Source organism: Xenopus laevis, chromosome 2L, assembly GCF_017654675.1.
Source record: "Xenopus laevis strain J_2021 chromosome 2L, Xenopus_laevis_v10.1, whole genome shotgun sequence".
Taxonomy (NCBI): domain Eukaryota; kingdom Metazoa; phylum Chordata; class Amphibia; order Anura; family Pipidae; genus Xenopus; species Xenopus laevis.
Genome location: NC_054373.1, coordinates 70,765,074 through 70,782,072, shown reverse-complemented (window position 1 = coordinate 70,782,072; position 16,999 = coordinate 70,765,074). Strand labels below are relative to the sequence as shown.

At 40.9% G+C, this 16,999-nt stretch overlaps 1 protein-coding gene across 1 annotated transcript in view; it reads left to right on the top strand.

Moving 5' to 3' along the window:
- The window catches only part of LOC108708146 (contactin-2), a 352,213-nt gene that overhangs the window by 209,473 nt on the left and 125,741 nt on the right, over positions 1-16,999 (top strand). The gene's annotated exons all lie outside the window — the stretch shown is intronic.

The following is a 16,999-nucleotide window of genomic DNA, read 5'->3' as shown; positions in this document are numbered from 1 at the left end:
ACTACTACACACATCTATATAACAGCACAAAGTTACCTTCCAAAGCTGTCCCCAATAAGATAAAAACATACTTTAGATATAAAAAAATACTTGGAGAAATGCATCACATAAAAACTATCCCTGGAGCACACCCAGATGCTGCAGGCTAAAATTACTGGGAAAGAAATTACAGCAGTGATTGAAAAAAGTAAACCTATGGCTTTACCATGCTATATTACAAATGCTTTATAAAAGAACTACTCCCCCATATGCAGTCACGGTTCAATGATATCCCCAAAAATAAGTTGCAAGTTGTCCCTTGACATACTAAGAATGATCTTTATAGTTGTGCTCAAGCTTCTACCCTTTAAGTGCCAGCAAAAATCCGCCTTTTAGACATTTTTGAAACATATTGTGCTCTCTCACTTTAGGGGCATTTTCCTAAGAAAACTATATATATTTTTTTTTTGGGAGAACCTGAGCTTTCTAAATCTGTCTGAGTTTTCATGTATTTCCACATCTGCAAAAAGATTTATAGCGTAAAATACCAAAAATGTTTAAAAAACGCATATTTTCCATAATATATTAATTTATACCAGAAAAATATTTCATTTTATGCATGGAAAGCCTCATGTCTATTGAACATGCCAATATCAGATATGTATAGTTTTAGGGAGATTTTACGACTTCTGTACAGCAAAAACTCCCGTCAGTATATTACCAAAGCACTTAACAGAAAACGGCATACTTTAGATTCCAAGGCCAAAAAATCCTGAAACAGTAGGTTCACCCAGAAAACCATATATTTTTGAAAAGTACACATTCTGCAGATTCAAAAATAAGTAACTATGTCTCTCTACTCCTAACTACCAAATATCAAAGCTTGTCTTTTATAAAAATGTATTAAAATTCTGAAAAATCACTTCAAAGTGAAAAATCACCCTGAATATGATTGCCAAGGGTCCACTGAACATTTTGATGCCCATTGTGCATAGTTTTACCAAAGTATCTGGCATTTAGAGACCCCAATATGAAAATTGTCCAGGACTTAAGCTAATTAAAAATCAACACATTTACTGCATTTTTTGTGGGGTAAAACAGAAAAATATGTTTACCCCCCAAAAACCATATATTTTTGTAAAGTACACATTGTACCAAATCTAAAATGGGTACCAATGCCTTTCTGTCACAAGGCTTTCCCAAAATTGGCGGTTTTGGTGAAATACCTGAATATTGCCTCAAAGCTTCAAATTTCCAACATCATATCGCCCATGTATAATTACGTACAAAGAAAAAGCATGCTAAATTTGATTATATTGGCATACAGAGACAAGCACCTGGTATGTGTATTGTGCGGCATAAGTCCCCATAACAGTTCAGAGACCCTAGAAAACCATATTTTTCTAAAAGTACACATTCTGAGGATTCTAAAATGGGTAAATATCTCTTTCTACTGCAAACTTCCAAACAGCAAAGCTCTGCTAAACATAACACTTTTTATGAAATTTCTGAAAATTGTCGCAAAGCTTGCATTTCACCCCATTAAATATCCCACATTTTATAACGTACCAGCAAAAGGCATCCTAAATATATTCAGGGGTCTAGTGAACAGCTTGGTGCCCAACATGCATATATAAACCAAACTATGTCACGCACAGAGATCCCCAAATGCAAAAATCCAACAAAACCACAAAATTTCAATGCTTTTTTTTTTTTCGCCTAGTGTAATCAGCAGTCAGAATCACAATCTGAATATTTCAACATCGCCAAATAGGTTTTACGTGGACAGAAATAAGCGAACAACACCTAGGCAAAGCTGAAAATGCTATAAAATGCCTAAACATTCAATGAAATGGCTAAAATGCAACAAAATCACTGAAATTCCCATATAATCACCATAATAACATACAAAAGGTATTGCACAGTGCGATTAGCGAATTGTGTGTGTATGAGTATGGTGAATGTGTGAAAATCCCTGAAACCCCCAAAAATACATGTGAGTGTGTGTAAGTGTAAATGTAAGTGTGCAATAGTGTAAAGGGTGTGTTTTGTGTGTGTTAACACTAACCTGAGAGGATTGCAGGCAGCAGATAGTCTTCTGCGATGTGGGACATACTAGAGGCTGTGATTGAAGCTGCCCCATGAAGATTCGGGTTCAGGGTCGCCAATGGACGAAAAGGAAGTCAGCGCAGAAGCAGGCAGCAGCAGACCCACATGTCTGCTGTGCCATTGGGGCCCCTGGGCGATTGCGCCACATGGGCCACTTTCCAACCCACTCTGCTTGTGGATTAGGGGCATATGAGCAAGCAGGGAAGGAGCGAGCTGCTGCTCCTCCTCTCGCCCGCCCAGATGTGCTGCTGAACGTAGAATCTGTGTTCTGTGGCACAATGACGTACATAACTCTGAAATCTCCGTGATTCCCACTGCCAATCCTCTTTACCACCCTCTTGCCTAGGCCATGTCGCGCCGCCTCAGTAGCAGCCCCAATTCGAAAGGAATGCAATCCATACTGAAGTGGGGCCATGCCCAATTCTTCCATTACCCTCACAAACTGAAATCTGGTCAGCAACGTGCCATCTTCATGAATTAAGAAGGGGCCATCCTGACCTGGCCGAGCGACCAAAAATTGTTTAACATTACCGTAAGGGCAAATCGCCCTGCCCTGTAAGGCATATAGCACCACCTATCACCCTTTGCCTAACTGGTCTGTCTTAGACTTGTGAAGCCATATTCCCACATACTCTAGACACAATTCCACATCCCACCTCTGAAGACTCCCGGGTGCCTGCACATTTTCTTCCAAATCCTGATGAGCCTACCATACCTTTTACTTGGATACGTATGTTTGAAAATTACATTATTGCTGCTGATCATGGGGAGATTTCTGTTGCTAGAAAGCGTGCTTTACTTATTCACTGCCTGGGAGCAGAGGGACAGCGCATATTCTATACATTACCCGATGATACTTATGAAACTGCTCTTACTGCTATAAAGAACTTTTTCATGCCAAGAGTAAATGTGGTTGTTGAAAGATATAACACTACTACTGGATAACACTACTCACACTTACCCACAAACTGTCATACCCAACCTATTTAACAATATTACTAATTACACACCATTATCAAGGTAAAGTGTAAAGAAGCCCTAGCGCTAGAAGCTCCTGAAGTTTAACTTTGGGTTTAAATAACTAAAAGAGGAATCCAACTGACCCCAACAGTGAAACATATGTAAAATATGAATTACCCCTATGATGAAAAGTCTTGTTACATTAAAGCCCATATCATGGCTGGGGAGACTGCACTCTTTAAAGAGGACCTATCACCCTAAAATAATTCCAAATCCTTTATATGTTGTTAGTTGAGCCAAATGAACTTTATTTACACCACATAAATCATTTCAATTTTGTTTACATCAGTCTTGAAACTAACTATAACAGCAAGCAGGCAGGTGCCATTTTGAACACACTGCTATCAAGGCAAGTTTTGCATCACCCCAAACACTTATGAATGCACAAGGATGGGGTCCTAATGCCCAGGTCCATGCACATGGTACACAATTATAGACACTAAGAAGGGGGGATGTGTGAATTGTCTGTCCCACCTCTATGCCCAAAGGGCAGTGTCAGGACTGTCAGGAGGGTAGGAGCCACTGGAGAAGAGCTTAGCAGTTAAAACTGCTTTAGTGTACAGCAGGAGCTCACAGGTGGTGGTAGCAGGCCGTGTCAGAGTAAAGAAGAATCCGTAGGCAGGCAGAGATCGAAGGGCAGGCGGAGTTCAAGCAAACCAGAAACAGGCCGAGGTCAGAAGGCAGGCGGAGTACAAGCGGTAGTCAAAACAAGCAGGGTCGATGGGCAGGCAGAAGTCAAACGGTGGTCAGAAACGGGCCGAGGTCAAAATCCAGGAATCAAGTTCAAAGAGAGGTACAACAGCAAAAGTTCAGGAGCAAGGAAAATAATCACCAAGCGCTGTTTGCTTTTTCCGACAAGGATAAATAGGGGCAGATTGGCGCCAAACGTAAGGACGCAGCGTCAGGACGCCGTGCGTCAACTTTAGCGCGCCCGCGACCGTCGCGACGCGCGCGCGCCCGAATGAACGACGCGGGCGCCGGAAACAGACGCCAAGGATGCGCAGAACCCTGCGCCTGCGCCCAAGAGAAGACTGAGCTGCGACCAAAGGTACCTTACATTGCCCCCCCCCTGAGGGGCGGCCTCAGGACGTCAAAAGCAGGCTTGTCAGGATATTTCCTATGAAAGGCTGTGGTTAACCTCGGAGCATGAACATTGTTCTTTGGTTCCCAGGAATTCTCTTCATTTGGAAAACCTTTCCACTTGACGAGGTACTGCAACCTTCTGCCATGAACTCTGGAGTCCAAGATCTTTTCCACTTCAAACTCAGCCTCGCCTTGACAAGAGATAACTGGAGGAGGTGGAGACACACGACCTGGAAAGATGTTAGGCACAAATTTTTTAAGCAGAGCAGCATGAAACACAGGATATACTTTAAGAGAGTCAGGAAGTTCTAATTCAAAGGACACAGGATTAATGACCCTCTTGATAACGAATGGACCCAGAAACTTTGGAGCCAACTTCTTGGAAGGAGTGGCGAGCCGAAGATTCAAAGAAGAGAGCCAAACTTTGTCACCACTCTTGAATTCAGGATCCTTCCCCCGTTTTCTGTCTGCGAAAGTTTTGAAATTTTGTTGAGCCTTACTTATCTGTTCCTTCAAAAAAGACGTATTTTGTTTAAGAAACTCCAAACGATCTTGTAATGCAGGAAGGGTCACCTCAGAAAGGACACCTGGAAACATGATAGGATGAAAACCCAGATTAGAAAAGAAAGGAGTCTGGCCAGTAGAAGAGTGCATAGAATTATTATAACAGAACTCAGCACATGGAAGAAGTGACACCCAATTGTCCTGCAAATAGGAAGAAAAAGTACGAATGTATTGCTCCAGCGTCTGATTAGTCCTCTCGGTCTGCCCATTGGTCTGTGGGTGATAGGCTGAAGAACGAGACAAAGAGATACCAAGGGATTTACACAACACAGTCCAAAACCTTGATGTGAATTGGGTACCGCGATCAGAAATAATTTCTTTAGGAAGACCATGTAATTTAACTATTTCTTTAATGAACACATCCGCAGTCATGGCAGCAGAGGGGAGCCGGGGAAGAGGGATAAAATGTGCCATCTTGGTAAGGCGATCGACAACCACAAAAATAGTATTACACCCATTGGATGGAGGCAGTTCAACGATAAAATCCATGGAAATAGAACTCCAAGGTCTCTCAGGAAGGGGCAAGGGACGGAGAAGACCCACAGGTTTGTTGCAAGAAGACTTGGATCTAGCACAGGACTCACACGATCGCACATAAGCAGTGCATTCTTTTATTAACGAGGGCCACCAAAAGAGACGTCTGGCCAATTCTAAGGTCTTTCGAATACCAGTGTGCCCAGCTAAAGGATGATCGTGAACTATTCTCAAGGCCTCCACCCGAAGATTTGGTGGAACCACCAACTTATTGTTCCTCAAAAGTAAATCATCTTGAGCAAAAATATCTTCAACACCAGGATAATCTGTTGGAGCTTGAGGAACCTTCTTTAGACGATCAATAAAAGAAGACTGCAGAAGTAAAAAATGTCCAGACTGAAGAATTGTATCAGGAACCATGGACACCTTCTCCACCGGAAAAACTCTGGACAGGGCATCAGCCTTTGCATTTTTGGCCCCAGGTTTGTAAGTAATATGAAATTGGAAACGAGAGAAAAAGAGTGCCCATCTAGCTTGACGAGGATTTAAACGCTTTGCAGATCTTAAGTATTCCAGATTCTTATGGTCAGTGAAAATGATAAAAGGATGGACAGCTCCTTCCAATAAATGACGCCACTCTACCAAAGCACCTTTAATCGCCAACAACTCACGATCTCCAACATCATAGTTCCTTTCAGTAGGAGTTAACTTCTTAAGAAGAACGCTACCGGATGTAAGTTGTCTTTGGGGCCAGCTCGCTGTGAAAGAATTGCTCCAATAGCTACCTCAGAGGCGTACACTTCAAGAACGAAAGGTTTGGAAACATCGGAATGGACTAAAATGGGAGCAGAAATAAAAAGTCTTTTAAGAAGTTCAAAGGCTTGTTGAGCAATTGGGGACCAGGAAAATGTAATTTTACAACTTGTAAGATCTGTGAGAGGTTTGATGATGGAAGAGAATTTATTGATAAACCTTCTATAAAAATTTGCAAATCCCACAAAACGTTGAACCCCTTTTCGGTCATTCGGGGGTGGCCAGTTAATAATCGCCTCAACTTTCTTAGTGTCCATCTTGAAACCTTGACTAGAAACTCGGAATCCTAGAAATTCAATGTGAGATCTCTCAAACTCACACTTTGAAGCTTTGGCGTAGAGAAGATGTTTCCTAAGACGAAGCAGAACCTCCCTCACATGAGAACGATGATCTTCTAAAGAATTGGAGAAAACAAGAATATCATCCAGGTATACGATGACAAATTGATCCAGTAAGTCATGAAAAATATCGTTGATAAAATATTGAAACGTGGCAGGAGCGTTACAAAGGCCAAAGGGCATGACGGTGTATTCGAAATGTCCATATCGGGAACGAAAGGCAGTCTTCCATTCGTCCCCTTCACGTATTCGAATCAGATTGTAAGCACCCCTCAAGTCTAACTTAGAAAAAACTGTAGCACGACCAAGTCTTTGAAAAAGATCAGAAATGAGCGGCAACGGGTAACGATTCTTAATTGTCACCTTGTTGAGTTCACGAAAGTCAATGCAGAGTCTTAGGGAGTGGTCTTTTTTCTCGACAAAAAAAATACCTGCACCGGCAGGAGAGGAAGAATGACGTATGAAGCCTTTAGCCAGATTCTCATCAATATAGTCCTTTAAAGTAGCTAACTCAGGCTCAGATAAAGGACATATTCTTCCAAAAGGGATGGATGCGCCAGGGAGAAGATCGATCGGGCAATCATAACTCCTATGGGGAGGAAGTGAGTCAGCCGCTTTCTTGTTAAAGACATCAGCGAATTCATGGTAGACTTGTGGGACAAATTGGAGAAGTTCATCATCGGAAATGGTTGCACCCAGCATCTTTGGAGGAAAACAATTCAAACGACAGTAATCCGAGTTGAAGAAAACTGTTCCAGCCTGCCAGTCAATAGTTGGATTATGACCCCTCAACCAGGGAATGCCAAGAATTACGGGAAAAAGAAGGTTTTCCATCACATCAAACTTTATTAACTCAGAGTGACCTCTTAATGAAGAAGCAAAAATATATGGGGTTTCTTGAGAAACAGAACCAGAAGAAACAAAATTACTATCAGCCATTTTAACAGGTATTGGCTGGGCCTTGGAAATAAAAGGAATCTTGTATTGACTCGCGAAGTCTTGGTTTATGAAGCACCCACAAGCTCCGGAGTCGATTACGGCATCCACCTCAATCTTTCTTTGGTTCCACTGCAAAGAGAGACGTAGAAGAACATAAGACTGGAGAGAGGGAACCAAGGGAGTATTAGAAGATTGCTGTGAGAGGAAATTACCATTGGGTCGAGTGGGGCAATTCCTTAACAAATGTCCAGAAAGACCGCAGTAAAGACATAAATTCAGCCGTCTTCGTCGCAGTCTTTCCTCCGTGGACAGGGTCTTGCGTACCACCCCGATTTGCATGGGCTCGCCATCAGAAGAAGGAGAAACAAGGACTGGAGGAGGAGCTGTAGGAAGCACCCATTCATGGCCCCATGCCTGACTTGGCATACTGGATCCTCTTTCCTGACGTCTCTCCCTTAATCTTCTGTCAATCTGGATGGCAAGAAGAATCAACTCTTCCAAAGAACCAGGAAGACCCACTCTAGCCAACTCATCCCTGAGTTGATCGGAGAAACCCTTGCGAAACTGATGCCGGAGGGCCCTGTCATTCCACAAGGTGTCTGGTGCCCAACAACGAAAGTCCGTCACGTATTCTTCCACAGGTCTACGGAGTTGACGTAAATTACTGATAGCCGCTTCAGCAGTCTCTACTTTATGAGGATCCTCATAGATCTTGGATAACGCCTGGATAAAGGAATCAGTGGAGGCAAGAAGAGGGCTATTCTGTTCCAACAAACGATGGGCCCAGGCTTGTGGTTGTCCTTGCAAAAGGGAAATCATAACCCCCACTCGGATCTGATCTGTGGCATGAGAGTGGGGCTTGAGGGTAAAGAGGAGGCGACAACCATTAATAAAAGTTCTAAAAGTCTTAGGATCGCCAGAAAATTTGTCGGGCATCGCTACCTTGGGTTCCCCATGTGATGCACTAGCAGCTGCAGTTCCCGAATCCGACTGTCCCGAAGAGGAAGGAAGCGAGGCAGCAGTGGACATCCGAATGTCTTGAAGTTGGACATTCTGATAGTCTCCTCGAAGATCCCTCACAACGTGGGTCAGAGCAGCAATCTGTTGAGACAGATCGACTAGAGTTGGCAACTCTTCTGACGGCTCCATTCTGGCTTGGTGATTCTGTCAGGACTGTCAGGAGGGTAGGAGCCACTGGAGAAGAGCTTAGCAGTTAAAACTGCTTTAGTGTACAGCAGGAGCTCACAGGTGGTGGTAGCAGGCCGTGTCAGAGTAAAGAAGAATCCGTAGGCAGGCAGAGATCGAAGGGCAGGCGGAGTTCAAGCAAACCAGAAACAGGCCGAGGTCAGAAGGCAGGCGGAGTACAAGCGGTAGTCAAAACAAGCAGGGTCGATGGGCAGGCAGAAGTCAAGCGGTGGTCAGAAACGGGCCGAGGTCAAAATCCAGGAATCAAGTTCAAAGAGAGGTACAACAGCAAAAGTTCAGGAGCAAGGAAAATAATCACCAAGCGCTGTTTGCTTTTTCCGACAAGGATAAATAGGGGCAGATTGGCGCCAAACGTAAGGACGCAGCGTCAGGACGCCGTGCGTCAACTTTAGCGCGCGCCCGAATGAACGGACGCGCACCCGCGCAAAGACGCGGGCGCCGGAAACAGACGCCAAGGATGCGCAGAACCCTGCACACCCCTGCGCCTGCGCCCAAGAGAAGACTGAGCTGCGACCAAAGGTACCTTACAGGCAGTCAACATATGATTGACAGTTCAGAATTGTAAATAGATTTATAACAGGTATGGATGGTTTAAAAAATGTGAGTTTAATTTGCAAATGACTTTTATTATACAGTTTTTAATGTCTAGGTGACAGGTCGCTTTAAAAATTATGGTAGCTCTGAATTCTCAAAAATATCATATTATAAACTGAACGAAAACAAAACGGTGGTAATGCCTTGCAATGTGAGCTCCCAGATGATAGAGAAAATTAGAGCTGCCCATATACCTGGACATCCAAGTCTGTAAAATACCTAGGTATATCTTTAACCCCTACGATCCCACAACTATATAAGGAAATCTTCGAACCTTGGATAATCAAATTAAAATCTCAATTAGAAAACTTATCAAAACTTGAATTCTCTTGGATGGGCAGATCAGCTGCCTTCAAGATGATCCTTTTACCCCAACTATTATATTAATTCAGGAACCTACCAATAAAAATTCCCAAAAAGTTTTTTGTAACTTTACAAAAAATGATAAATACATTTGTACTTATGAATAAATTCTCCAGGTTTTCACACAAAATCTTAACAACACATACATCCAATTTAGGTTTGGGAGTCCCAGAAATAGAGAACTATTACAAAGCCACAATTTTAGAACAATCCAGAGAAATCTGGACCCAAGACATCTCGAAACAATGGGTAGAGATAGAGCAAGATCAACTTCCAGTTAAATCCTTCAGATCAGTTTTAGAATCCAGATTAAACTGGAAGATATCACCTAATATATCTAATCCTATTACAGCAAATACAATACTGATCTGGAGAGAATTTACCAAACTTTGCAGCAATGATCCACTTGCGAGATCTACTCCCATTCCATTAATTCATTTATCAACTGCCTTGAAGAATTTACCATTAGAAAACTGGATTGACCAGGGTATTAAAAGTATCGATGACTTATTGGTGGGTACTGAAATTAAAACATTTGAAGAACTAGTACTATCATACAACATCCCCGAATCAGATAAGCCCAAATACCTAAAAATACACAAATTCCTATCAAAATATCCTTCCACCCCCATATCTATCCTTCCACAAATCAATAAATTATTAGATCCCCAAAATAAAACAAAAGGTATCTCAATGTTCTATAGAACATTATTAGCTCTGACAAATGATTTTCCTAGGTGGCAACTCAGAAAATGGCAGGAGTTTTTACAAATTGACCTTAAATTAGAGGACTTGGAGCTTGCATTCAAGTCATTAAAGAAAACATCACATTGCGTATCCCACCATGAGAACTTACTGAAGATGACCTGGCAATGGTACTTTACACCAGAGAAGATTGCCAAATTTGATAGCAAAACACAGTGGCGTAACTAGATATTACTGGGCCCCAAAGCAAATTATTTTTCAGGCCCCCAAAATGTTTAGAGGTTGACTTGTTTCTCCAATATTTATTGAAATTGTATATTAATTAGGGCCTCGTGGGGCCCCTATACCTCCTGGGCCCCCCTGCAGCCGCAGGGTCTGCTTCCTCTATAGTTACGCCCCTGGCAAAACATCTCAACTCTGCTGGAGAAATTGTAATCAAACAGGTTCTATAATTCATATTTTTTGGCACTGCCCCAAAATCCAAAAACTTTGGGAAGAGGTAGGAAACTTCCTAAAAAAATTGCCTGTATCACTCACCTCAATTCCACCTGGTATGGCCCTGTTACATCTTGGAACCATGGACTTGCCTCCAAAAGAGAGGCTGATTTTTAACCACTTGTTTGTCGTCACTAGAACGCTGATAGTAGAAAACTGGAAATCTAACATACTTCCAACCATAGATGAAATCCAAAAAAAAGTAGAATTCAATCTCATAGCTGAGAAATCCTGGGCCATCAGATGTGGTAACTTGCAAGCCTTTCTGAAGAGAGCAAGCCTTTGGCCTCTGGTATACCCAGATTCTAAACTAGTTGAACTCTAGATGATAAATTGCCCTCTCACACTAAAACTCAAACCCAATTACAGCTCTGCCGAGGTGAGAAAATCTCCAAAATAATACAGACCTCTTAACCATGTCATGAACAGCTGGTCCCGTTGGACTTAATGTTGTAGTAGTTTAGTCTAGTAGTCAGGGCGCATATATACTAAAAACAGATATAGATTGGAAATCTAAGCTAGATATATCAACAGTTAGAAATATGATATTTCACTCACAAATAATATAGCATATTTACTAAATTTGCATGGGTGCTTGTGGTGTGGCCTCCAGGATTTCAGTAAGGTGGTCTTAATCCTCCATTTCCTGGAGAGCCACCCCTCGGATAACTCATGAGACAAAATATTTTTTTTGCTTTTTTTGTCTTTCTTCATTGGTGATTAATTTTGGTTGAATCCTCAAAGTTATTAAAACAGTTAAACCAGAAGAATAGTTTCATAAGCATAGTTCAAATCAAGTTACTATACTATCCTATGGGTTTTTGCAACAGTTTAATTCCGCATTCAAATACGCATGCCTACTATTTGCATTATTTTATGCATGAATCTTAAACCATAAACATTCAAATACGCATATAGAATGCAGCATTATGCATATAATTTTACGCATGGTCTCATAAATCTATGCATCAAAAACCGGATGTAAAACACGACAATACACATGGGTTTGAAATAAATGCGTAAAAATATGCATAAAAACACGCGGTAGAGCTCACAACGGAATATGCATTAAACAACAAATGATGCGTCTTCAAGAAAATAAATAAGACGTATTTAAACAATAAAAACGAGCTACACTTACATTTTAAGGATTACATGTTACATGTTAATAACAGAATGCGAAGGAAAAATATAACAAGCTGCAAAAGATTATTCCATGGAATGTATAAAGGTCCTATTAAAAATGTAATACTAAATATGTCATGTAAACAGTTATGTATGTTGATATGTCATTAATTTGACAAATGCTGTTAATAATTGAAAAAAATTTCCAATAAAAATTATTGAAACATAAAAATTATGGTAGTTCACTTTTATATGTATTCCTCACACTCTCTATCCCGGTCAACACTTCAGAGATAGTGAATGTTCAGTTTCTTTTGGAATGATAAACACTCCAGAGTGAATAAACATGTTATTATGCGGCTTGTTGTGCAGGGAGCTTGAACTTTCCCTACCATCTCTGTTACTGGAAAACAGCCCTAATATCCCAGATGGTTAAATTACACTGCCCACCACTGACTGTCAGATGGGTCTTTCTGAAAGCTTGGTTGCTGGCCCTACTAAACCCCATATGTGTATTATGGATACCACAGAATTTCAAACCCACAGAATACAAATCCTGTTATAAAGCATACCGTCAAAGTCTGGTATGAGTTCAGGGCAATGCACAATTAGATCCCTACCCTCACTCCAATTATAAGTAACCTTGAATTTTTTTAACATAATTTGGACTTACGCACATTTGAATAATGGATTACTAATAATTCAATGGACATGACAGCTTGACTTCACTAGGCAAAATACTAATAAGGGGCGATATATATATATATATATATATATATATATATATATATATATATATATATATATATATATATTGATCAAACTCTTCATTCAAAAGAAACTGGGCAGGGAACCCAGAAGAAGCACATTGTCCAAATATATGTGCTCCCACCCATATTAGAGAAAGCAAATAACTTGGCTCTTTGCTAAATTGAACTCCCATGCTATCCCATACAAAAACATCTACAAATGACAATGGACACTGATCAATGGAAAAAGGCCTCCCACAACTCCCCTACGTAATAGGGAAAATATCGCGGAACTCCTGGATGGAAAAACTTTCGCCATCAATACATCACTGCATGGTAGACTTGATAAAGGGCACATAAGGCCCGAAACATGTTGTGTATTAGTAGTCGGTTATAAAAGAACTTCACAGCATATGATATGCTTTTTGAGTGCTCTCCTCAATTTCCAAGTTTTAAAGAATACAGTTCGGGATATCGATGACCCGATCAGGGAATGTTGCACTCCTACACTGGGTTTGAATAGCAGTGTGCTTGGATATCCTATAGTCCTGACATCACTGGACAAATATGAAAAGATCTGGACCCCATGGACACCATGGAATGAAACACACGCTGCGCAGACTGGTAATATTCCACCTAGGTAATCTTCCACCTAGGTAATCTTCCACCTAGGTAATCTTCCTGTATGCCACAGGAGTGCTTCTTTATATGTTCCTACAACTCACTTACATGGTAATATTACTAAATGATTTAATGTATTGTGATTAACGTACATATATTTTGTTGTCATATTATGGCAATTTGGTAACAATAATAATGCCAGACGAGAGCCCCCATTGCCCCCTTTTTTCTTACTTTCTCTCTTTAACGTCATATTTTATATATTTAGTTTTATGTTGAATATAAAAATGTATGCAACATTGTCCCACTAATTGTAACATCCAATGTAATGCTTGGGAATGTGTGTAACAAGGCCACTCATACTGCCTTGTTGAAAATGACAGAAGAAAAAGAAGTGAAATCAAAACACTATTAGTCCATAAACACTCACTTCAAAGCAAACTTGTTCAGTGTGGCGCCTACGTAGTATGATTGGCAAAACTGCCTTAAGTAAAACTTAACTTTTAATAAATTAGGCTAAAATTGGATTAAAGATTTGCATCTCTTTGGTAGAAAGCTTCTATTACGAAAACATTTCTACAAAGCGGACACACAAGAACAGTGGTCGGCTGAAGAGAAGCGTGCTTTACACGATATGTGTGAACTTTTGGAGGACAATATAAGGGGTAGGAGCGAAATGAAAGGGCCCTTTACTAATCTTAGACCAAAAAGTACCTTCACTCCCCCCAACTCTACCTGCACCAAAGTAGAGACTTTTATTGAGGGGTGTACAGGTGACCTTAAAATCTTACATGACAATAGTAAAGATATGAAGGCTCACAAGGGTAGCAACTTAACTTACAAAGAGAGACAAGGATTAAGAGACTTGGAAAACAATACTGACATAGTCATTAAACCTAGTGACAAAGGGGGCAATATAGTCATTTTGGACAGTACAACATATGTGCAAGAATGCAAACGTCTACTGTATTAAATGACACAAATTGTTATGCACCGTTAACATGTGACCCCACGTCTGGTTTCCAAACTGAACTTCTAACCATTCTAAAAAAATATAAGGCAAATGACCTCCTTAGCAAGGAAGAATTTGATTTTCTGGCGGTTAAGACACCAATCATACCCACTTTCTATATTATTCCCAAAATTCATAAAAACACACAATCTCCCCCAGGACGTCCAATCGTGTCTGGGATAGGAAGTCTCACAGAACCATCAAGCATATATGTCGATGACATTTTACAATCCTTTGTCTCAGGTCTCCCCTCTTTCATCCAGGACACTAGTGATGCCCTTCGACACCTAGATGGCATCGTCCTGGGGGAAGACCAATGGTTGGCATGTTTAGACATTGAGTCTCTCTATACCAGCATCTTGCATGAGGTGGGTCTTCAAGCAGTGCGAGAGACTTTGAGTCAGAGAGGGCAACAGTTCAGTTCCCATAACCATTTGGTTATTGAACTTCTGGAATTTATTTTGACACATAATTATTTTACCTTTCACAGTAAATATTATCACCAGCTAAGAGGGACAGCAATGGGAAGTACATGTGCCCCGTCATATGCAAATCTTTACCTAGGGTGGTGGGAATGTAATTTCGTCTTTAGCGACATACTGCTGGAATATACACAGGTAATTACACTTTGGTTGTGGTACATCGATGATGTCATACTAATCTGGTCCGGCACCAAGAATGACTTCTTTGCATTTGTTAACAAACTTAACATCAATGACATCAATCTCAAAGACACAGCAGAAATTCAAAAAGATAGTATTAACTTCCTTGACATCCGAATTTACAGAAGTAAAAATCACAACTTACACACTACAGTCTATCGTAAAGAGACAGCCACTAATAGCCTATTACAGGCAAATAGTCAACATCCTGTGAGTACCATCAGAGGGATCCCTACAGGATAATATCTCCAGATAAGGAGGATATGCAGCACCATGGATGACTTCAAAATTGAAGCAAAGAAGCTGTATGATAGGTTTAGAGCCAGAGGCTATAGTCACAATTGTTTAAAAAGCATTAACATCCAACAGGACAACTCTTTTGTTGCCAAAAAATCAACAGAAACGGCACAAACAAAAATCTAACAACTCTATTAGGATCATTGGTGACTATAGCACCGAACACAATCAGATCTCCAATATTCTCAACAAACATTGGCACATTCTGGAACAGTATAAGGTCCTTAAGGAAGTAATAGGTGCACGTCCTGTAGTTACATTCAGGAGAAGCAAAAATCTTAGGGACCGCCTCACGCATAGTCATTTTACTACTACCACCAAACCCACATGGCTCTCTGAGCTGACCATGGGTTGCTACAAATGTGGCAACTGTCTAGCCTGTCCATTTATTGAAAAAACTACCAGTATTAGAGGCCGCTCTGACATAGAGGAATTCAAACTAAGGCACTTCATGAATTGTAAGACCCCTGGAGTAGTATATATTATGAGGTGTATTTGTAATAAACTCTATGTGGGTAAAACTCGACGACAATTTAGGAGACGTATCTTAGAACATGTGGGGGACGTTAGAAACAAACGTAATACATCTGTAGCCATTCACATCAATGAACTTCATGGTGGAAATGTCAACACTATGAAGTTTTTTGCTGTTGAACATTTTCAACCCACTATGAGAGTGGGTGATATTGACACCAAATTATTACAATGTGAAGCCAAGTGGATCTATTGGCTCAACAGTCGGTCCCCTGCGGGTCTCAATGAGGGTTTCACCTTTAAACCCTTTCTTTAATTATTTCAAGCAATATTCGCCTGGCAGTTTTCCCTTTTTTCCCGCAATTGAGTGACTATTTTTTTATGTTTCTAATTCTTTTGATTTTTGTTATTTTTCCTTTAACTAACTTTGCACCTAGGTACCCCTTTTTGGCTTTATATTTGTCAGGCGTGCAGGCGCCATATGATTGTGCGAAAATACGCCAGCATACTTGTCAGGCACGCAGGCGCAATATATCTGTGCGAAAATACGCCAGCGAAAAGACGCACTAACGTGTCTATGACCTTTTTTGATGATGTCATGCGCAATACCCGGAAATCGCGTCCAGCGCAATCTCGCGCGAACATGCGGCGCGAACGCGCGGCGCGAATGCCTATTTAAACTTTGAAAAGATGAGCGCCCACCACTTATGCCCCTGAGGAAGCTCATGTAGTCAGCGAAACGCGTTGGGCGGCATAGGTGGACGGTGGCAGCCTAGCTCCCACTTTGTCCCTACGTAGACAGGCAGGTTCTTGCTGACTAACTTGGGGCACAAATGGAAGGGTGGGAGCGGGTAGTGTTTGCACTGTAACCAATGGTTTATACTACTACCGTCGAAGTATTTTGTTTGGCTGATTAAGATACCACCGTTTCCACCATTTGCTGGTTTTTAATTGAATGTTTTTTAGGGACATTGTTTCTGCACTGCGGCCTTATGGGCTATTAGCAGTGGGTTTGTCTTTCGTGGGCGCTCTTCTCTTTTTAGCCTAATTTATTAAAAGTTAAGTTTTACTTAAGGCAGTTTTGCCAATCATACTATATAGGCGCCACACTGAACTAGTTTGCTTTGAAGTGAGTGTTTATGGACTAATAGTGTTTTGATTTCACTTCTTTTTCTTCTTCTGTGATTAGTAGTTTAATCTACACAAACTTGCAGTGTGGTTGCCTTCGTTACGCTGTGTCTACCGCTCCTCATTTCATTTCCTTGTTGAAAATGATTCATAAATAAAACGTTTTTAAAAAGTCAAAAACATTTCATTAGTTGTGAACAAAAAATATGAAGCCAAAAAGGAACACCAAGAGCCCCAATAGTGTAATAT